This window comes from Corylus avellana, chromosome 2, assembly GCF_965113065.1.
Source record: "Corylus avellana chromosome 2, dhCorAvel1.hap1.2, whole genome shotgun sequence".
In the NCBI taxonomy this organism is placed as follows: domain Eukaryota; kingdom Viridiplantae; phylum Streptophyta; class Magnoliopsida; order Fagales; family Betulaceae; genus Corylus; species Corylus avellana.
Window position 1 is genome coordinate 30,481,827 of NC_142491.1, and position 8,550 is coordinate 30,490,376.

At 37.4% G+C, this 8,550-nt stretch overlaps 1 non-coding gene across 1 annotated transcript; it reads right to left on the reverse strand.

The window, feature by feature from the left end:
• Positions 1-8,174: 8,174 nt before the first annotated feature.
• On the reverse strand, positions 8,175-8,280 carry LOC132168289 (small nucleolar RNA R71). The gene has a single exon (XR_009438807.2). It is a non-coding gene; the product is annotated as a small nucleolar RNA R71 (small nucleolar RNA).
• Positions 8,281-8,550: the final 270 nt, after the last annotated feature.

The window sequence follows — 8,550 nt, forward strand, 5'->3', positions numbered from 1 at the left end:
AAAACAAAGCCTTAGACCAAAAGACCTAAACCTTTTTCAAATGACCCAACCCCTTGAGACTTTTGGAAGCAAAAACCCCAAAACCACCTCATAGGCCGAGCGCATGCTAGGGGACCACACGAGCACCCGCTCTTGGCCTAGGTGCGAGCGAGTGCTAAGGGGACCACATGAGCGCTCGCTGACCAGTCTTCAATCCATTGGACAAAGCCCAAATGTACACCTAAACCTCTTTACCCATTGTGTAAATAGTACATAAGCGCTCGCTCAACAGTACCCGAGTGGTCCCTGCCATTTCTGAAAAACAATTTTAACCCATTTTCCACTTTTTCAGATCAAAGCATGCCTCTACCCTCTATATAAGCCTTACCCTTCGACCATCAGCCACCTTCAACCTTAGAAAGAAGGAAGAGAGTTTGGTGCCCTTGCTATCTTCTAAGGTGATTTCTTAACCCTTCCTTTATGCCTTTTTACTGTTGTTACTGCTTTCCTAGTATGACAAGTTTTAAAAATGTCTTGACAAGTTCTTGCACCAATTTTCTTACAAAACCAAGAATGATTTCGAAAAGCTTTCAACCCACCCTTGCTTCCTTTAAAGTTGCATATGTTTTGTTCTTGGAAGTGTCTATTTAGAGCCTAGAAAGAGATGTACCAACCCATAGCTCTAGAAAGAAGCCTAAACCACATTTTAGGGGTTTCTGACCGAGCCTTAACTCTTTGGCCGAACGCTCGCCCCTGGGAGCGCGCTCTCGCCCAAAGAGCAAGGCAAACGCCCCATAGCCCAAGGGTGTGATATGAAGGTTTTTAGCAACCCTTTTCATTAGATGGAACCTCATAAGAGTTCTCTAGTACTGGTTATAACGATGAGTTGTGTTTCGTTACAACAGGATTCGTGATGTTAGAGGACTTAAGCGAGCATATGAGGTAAGTAAATACTTATGAACACTTTCCTTAAAAACGTGCGATATGTTAACTAACTGAGCACACGTATGATATGAGCATGCCTATATTTTGCATAACTTGGTAATTGCTTTAATAATTGGTTGATAAGCTGCATTGTATAACATGGTACATCGGTATGTGTGGTAGAATGGCCATGAGCATAGTATATAGACTTGATTATATGGTCAAATGGTATGGATGTGTTATATAGGCCAAGGATCCAATGGTTATTTCGTGACCGACGCAACCTTAATAGCCAGGTCACTACAGAACGTACATCATTAATAGCGTGGGCCACCCGAGGTCAGACTCGGTCGGGTTGTTAGTGTTATGGACGGTAGCGTACAATGGTCAGAGCATCGACATCATATTACAGGTCCCTTGGGATAGCGCTAACCCTGCTAAGAAGGTGTAATATCTCGGATAGACTATATTTGATAGTTATGAACTATAAAACATTATTTTTCTGCATTAAAATACTTAAGTGATTGCCATTGGGAGTACACCACATTTTATCAACCAAACAATATTTGTTAAGGTGTATTAACGGAGACAACACATCTTTTAAATTATTACTAAAACTGCACGTTTATTTCTGCTTGTTAATAACAGGCTCATGTCATACTCTATCATGGGGTTTACTTATTAAGTCGTTAGACTTATGCAGTTATTACTCTTGTAGGAAGCCTGTTTCTAAAATCAAAGAGTGGTACGGTTGCCACTACATACTTGGCTTAAGAAAGACCTTCTTACTATTATCAGGTTTGCTTTAAATATTTGTTAGTTGCTCCGTGTCTTTGTAATTTGAGGATTATACTTGTACCTGTAATGATTAATAGACTTCTCATATTTATTTCACCTTTCGATGCATTAACTCTGATAATGCTTAGAGGGGCAATTTCTCATTTAGCCACCAGTTGGTTAAAATAGGGTAATTATCAGTAACCCTGCTAGATTGGTCAAGGTCAATTTTGGGAGCGTTACATACACTAACTAATTATGCAGAAGCTTGATTGTTTTTATCTTCCAGGTCTTGTTTCATTAGCCTGCAAAATTTTCTATAGTGCCCTTTCTTATGACGATAATAACACTCCACATCTTTTGCATCTAACCAAGATTATTCACCTTGTACATATCATGACATAGAATGATACTGCTTGCCTCAGCCTTTCTTCCCCTTAAACTTATATCTTGTACACTTTGGCTCAAATCGTGCCACAAGCCCACCAGCCTGATTATTGATAGGTTTCCTCAACGTCTCATGTGACAACAAAGATCTTGTCACCTCTTCAAATGCTAGAGTCTCTTTCCCATACAACAATATTGTAACCAGGTGATCATAAGAAGGGGGAAGTGATGCCAACATAAGTATCGCTTTATCTTCTTTTCCAATCTTCACTCCAAAATTCAATAATTGTATATTCAACATATTGAATTTGTTGAGGTGCTCCAGCAGATTTGTATTTTCCTCAATCTATAAACCATATAGCTGCTTCTTCACATATAGCTTATTCATCAAATTCTTCACCATATACCGACTTTCCAATTTCTGCCAAATTGACTTTTCCTTTTTCCTTATCAATCACATTGTGAATGACTTCATTTGACAAATTAAGACGAATCGTTCTGGCAGCCTTTGCATCCATCTCTTCCCAAACATCATTTTCCATCTTCTCAAGTTTCTTCGCCTTTCCCAATAACTCCTTGTGAACTCCTTTCTAAATCAACAGGTCCTTTATCATTCTCTACCAAAGAGATAAATTATTCTTCCCATTGAACTTCTCCACTTCAAGCTTGGTACTCTCCATATTTTCCGACAATTTGGTTCCCGAACCTGAGCTTTGATAGTACTTGTTGTGCAAAAATGATCACAATTATGGTTAAATAAGGTCAGAATAATCACACACAAATAACACCAAAATTTAAGTGGTTCCTTCAATGTGAGGTACTGTAACGTCCCAAAAATTTAATTAATTGGTAATTAAATTATCGAGCGCCTCCCAGACTTATCTACTAAACTCGTAAGTCCACATGGATCTATATTCCTCAATCACAGTAATTAAGCAAGGGAAGTAAATGAATTTATGTCGGTACGTGCGGGATAACAGTTATGGGCTTACTAAATTATAAGGGTTAGCCCTATGATCAAATTATGTTTAATGTTTATATTTGACATTGGATCTAATGGTTGTTTGTGATTGGCACAACCATGTTTGTATGGTGGTTACTATGGGTAGAGCAATGTGGGCCATCCGAGGTACGATTTGGTTGGCTGCTAGTGAGCATACGATATGCGTATGATATCTGGGGCACTGATATTGTATTATTGGTCCCTCAGGACAGTGCTAACTCTACCAAGGGGTTAAGAGCTTGGATAGACCATATGAAGTTGAACTATGACATGATTTTCATATTACAACATGTACTATATCTATATTGCATTTATGATCATATGATGAAATGTGACCCGATATTGTTGCATGTGATTTATAAACAATTGAGTTCACCATATGATGACATGTATGTCATGTGCATTTATACTCACTAAGGGAGGTGATTTGGTTTCAGTATGTATTTGTTCTTGAAAGAAAATCTTGCTCTTTTCCCAAAAAGTGGGGTTTTGTTTTCTTCTATTCTTGCTTGACTTTGTTTTTCCCTTTATTGTCGCGATCTTGGAAATTATTATGTTGGTTAAAGATATCTATGCTATGGTTTTGTTGGCAAATCCAGCAATCTTAATAGTCGGCTTTCTTTGCTTCCCACCAAACATATTAATCAGATTATCACATGAACGATGTTTATGGATTGTTATGATGCTTGCACACATTGTGTCCTTTGAAAAATATTATAAACTTATTCACATTATAGTTGGCATGGGCTTTGGTTCTGTCGGCCTATTTCTGAGACAATGTATGTGGATGGTGGTTAAATTAGGAAGAAAATGGTAAGTCATGTTAGGAGCATGCATTGTGGACCTAATACGATAGGAGATACCCTCATGTCCTCTTATGGAGCATTTGAAAGAGGTAAGATTGCTTTGGCATTTTAGATAACCCAATTAATTTGTGTAAAATTACTTTTTGAAGATTTTTTAGATCATTGTAATTTTAAATCTTGATTTTTTTTGGTGTCTTTTTTGCACACATGTTTTGTACTAGAGCAATGCTCCCCACTTTTCTTGCTTTGAGTATTTTCTAGACCCAATGGAGTGTTCATTATGACAACTAAGCTAGGTTGGTCTCTATCATGGTAAAGTTGTAATTATGCCAAATAGTATCCTAAATAATTGTAACACGCTCTAAAGGTTGTTGTTAATGTTAGTAACAATGCTACTTGTTTTAGTGCCAATTTATTTATTTGTTGGCAATTTATTTATTTATGCTTCTGCCCCCTTTTTTGCTTATACTTTTTGTTCTATGCTTGTAATACCTAGAAATTGTTGACTACTTTAAATGTGAAAAAATTGGAAAAGAATAAGAATAATGTGGCTTCTACTTGAAGGGTGAGCGAGTTGTTTGTGAGTTAAAGAGGACAACTGGAAAGTACAGCTTTGAAAATATGTAAGTTGGATGCTTTGTGTTTAATGTAGTGGCCTTGGAGAGAGCGAAACACAAGGAGTTTTGAAGATCGTGAGACTGTGATGTTAGAGCTGAAGAAAATGATATTACAATTCCTTCCTTTATACATGGAATAATTTGCTTGGTTCTATTTTTTTTTTTTTTTTAGTTTTTAGAATTTTGTTCTTCTTTTTCTATTCTTTATGGATTCTCTTGTACACGTCCTATGTACTAGCCTACTAGGGTTGCACCTCTCTGCACTTTTAATGAATTTGAATTACTTATCAAAAAAAGAAATTCTATTATTGTTACATGCAAAGTTGAATAAGGTTCAGTATTTTGTTTTTGTTTTTGTTTTGGCACCAAGTGAAAAGGGTAGGGAGAGTGTGTTGTTTGCTGCCTACAGTCCCAGTCCCTTTGAGTGCTTCAAATATACAATAATATACAATATCCAAAAAAAAAAAAAAAAAAAAACATGAATGGACAAGCATAATGGGAAAAGTTAGTACCGTAATGTTACATGTTTCTGGTTTATTTGAATTTCTTGTCCTCTTCTTCATAAATCTGCAGTCGCTTTTCCCAAGGTCCTTGTTTGAGTGATCCAAGGACAGGTGTTGATTATCCAACGGTCTTGGTTAATCCAAAAGATAGGAAAGTTTTGAACGGTCGTATCCATTATATCGAGCCCAAAATTCATCATTTACTAGCATTAAATGCTCTACTGCTGCGACCGATGTTTCATTATAAACAAACCTTCTTCTTCTTCATTTTATCACCTCTTACTTCTAGGTTTTCCTTCTTCTGAAAAGCGAAAATCCCTACCATGGAAAATCTTGCCACTTCTCCCTCCCATGTTTCTTCTCAATTGAAGTTGGGAAATCCTTCAGAAGAATCCCTAGAACCCGAGGATACTTCGGGATTAAATCTAGGAAGAGGGAAGAGTACAGTTTCTAGAAAAAGACGGGCGGAGCGGACTCGGATTCTGATTGCTTCTTCTTCTAAAAGACAAATGTCTAAAGCAGATGTTTCAAAAATAATGACTGGCCCAAAATCTAGAGTTCCTGCCTCTTGTATGGAACCAACCTTTGATCTTACAGATAATGATTTTCCAGAGGAGACTCCTTTGAAGACAGTTTATCTGGAGGAGGCTCCTTTGAAGGCCGTTTATTCTGTGGAATTAGATTCTTCTGAAGACAAAGGTTCTTCTCCTAAAATTCCGTATGATTTTAAGATTCTAGAATCAATTCCTGCTACAACCGGGGAAAAAGAGGATGCAATTCTAGACTATAGAACTGGAATACAGGGTGCCGCATCTTCTAGTGTCGAGCCTCATGCTGCATCATCTTCAAGTGCACAACATTCGACCGAAAATCAGTCGTTCAAATTTTTATTGTTTTCCTCCCTGTGAAAGAACGCATGTTACTGATGAGTGCCAAATATTGCATATTTGGGCCCCTTAATTTGCATTTGCTAAGCCTTTAGCTTTATTAATTTCTGATGTTTTGGTTAGTGTTGGTGTTTTAAGTGTTTTTCAGGTTGTTGAGGGAAAACTGCGGTATTATTGTGAAAGATGCAAAGATATGGAAAAAAAATGCATTTATGGAAATTGGGATCGAGCGCACAGTACCATGCTCGTAGGTAGCAGGTACACGCTCGAGCGCACCCTCGCCTAAGCCCAAATGGGCGCTGTGCCGCAGAAGACTTGAAGCACGCCCGAGCGCACTTGGGCTAACCTGGCAGCGCCGAAACCTTAGCATTTTAGTTTAAATACCCATGATTTCTTTGTAAAACGCACCAAGGGGGCGCCATTCAGTCTGTAATCCCTACTTTTTGTCATTTTGTAGCTCTGAAACGATTTCCCTTTGTAAGTTTCTTTGTTCCCATGAATTCCATTAGTGTTTTTATACTTTTTGTGGTCATGAGGCTAGAATCTTCAACTAAGGTTGAAGATAAAGCCTCACCATTGATTAGTTTTATATTTCTCATGTATGTTCATACAATTTTTACATTTATATATTGCAATTCAATTATTTGATTAAATCCTTTTAATTGATTGTGTGCTTATTTGTTTGATTAAACATTGGATTTTCATTGTGTTTCATCTCACGGATACATCGAATCTTTTGATTGAAATTGGATATCCACTATTTTTCGTAATTCCAACGGATACATTGGATGTTTTGGTCTCAGTTGGATATTTGTTTTCATTTGTAAGTAAGATGGATTGATTGAATGTTTCAATAGATAAATTTTATAAAAAAAATGGATTAATTGCTTGTCGGATGTATGAACAAAAACATGAGAATGTATGCTTTAATTTGGTGAGGTGAATTCTGAAAACTTAGTGCTTTTTTTTCATTTGATTAAATTTGAGTTCTCATTTAGTTTATCTTTTTGCATGACAAAATCACATCAAATTCGGAACTAGGTTAAAATAGGATTAATTTACATAGAAATTAAATTTCACGACACAATTCCCTGTGGATCGACCTCGCACTTGCATAATCTATATTGCACATGACTTGTACATTTGCGATTATCATTTAAAAACTCACAGCAAGTTTTTGGCGCCGTTGTTAGGGAATTTGTTTGTTTGTGAAATTAATTTTAGTTTAAGGTAATTTTGTTTTTCTACTAGTTATAATTAGCATTTTTGTTTTATTTTCTTTCTACAATTTCACTTTATTTTATTTTTATTTGTTTTTGTGTTTTCATCTAACAATAAAAAAAGAAAGAAAAGTGTTTTTGGTATTTTTTGTTTTCGTTGTTGTTTCAATTTTTGCTAAAGGTACCAGACGAAGTACGCTCGAGCGCACCTTATTACTCTCGAGTGCACTCAAGCGCAAGGGTAGCAAGCGAGTCGCTCTTGCTCTCGACCCATTCTGCGCCTGCACTCAAGCGCACCCCGTTGCGACTCGAGCGCACCAGCGCAGCAGCAACCCACCCAGCGCGCTTCTACACTCTATCGCTCCTCACCTGTGTTTGAGTGCATCTCTGCAGACTGCATCAATAGGCTGGTAGCAGCTAAGTAGAGATTTTTGCAAATTTCTTTTTGTCAATTTTGTTAATATTTTGTTTTCTGTTTCTGTTTTTATCTTATGTTTGTTTTTCTTATTTTTCTGTAATTATTTTGTTTTTTTTAGTTAGGTTATTTTAGAACTTTTTGTTTGGTGTATGCTTGGTCGAAGATCCTTGAACTTAGAATTGATACCCTTAGATCCCGACATAAAAAGAACTCTTAGGAGAAATCAGAGAGCACCCATTGAGAGAGAAATTGTTGAGATGGGAGACCAACCTGTACCTGAGAATGTGGACCTCACTACATCCCTTAGGGACTTGTTCGCACCCGTTGTGATAAACTCTCCCTCGTGCATTGTGTTGCCTCCAACCAATGCTACGCACTTTGATCTAAAGCCTCATGTCATCCAACTCTTATCGTCATTGCACGGTTTAGAGATGGAAAACCCTTATAGTCATGTGAAGAAATTTAAGGACATGTGCGCCATATTCAAATTTCAAAATTTTCTGAGGAGTCCGTTCATTTGAGACTGCTTCCTTTCTCTCTTCACGATAGAGCCAAGGCATGGTTGGATTCAAACATGCCTGGTTCTATTACATCTTGGGAAATCTTGTTGAGCAAGTTCTACAATAATTTTTTCCCAATGTCCAAAGTTAATGAGTGTAGAAAGGAGATTAGCTCGTTCACTCATGAGGAGGATGAAAATTTTTTTGAAAGTTGGGAGCGGTTCAAGGATTTGTTGATAAAATGCCCTCCACGTGGATATGAGAAAGGGAGACTCATTCAGTTCTTCTACCAAGGATTGACTCAATCCAACTATAGTATGATTGAGTCTATGAACGGGGGAGCATTTTTAAGTTTGATGGGAGATGAATAGGAGATGAAGCTTACAAAGCATTGGATAAGTTGTCCGACAACTCACAGCAGTGGGATTTTTCAAGTTGTCGGGACAGATCTGCTCGTATTTCCAAGAAGGGAGGCATTTATGAGGTTAAAGAAGACACGAAGTTGAGGTTGATGTTAGATGCTCTCACC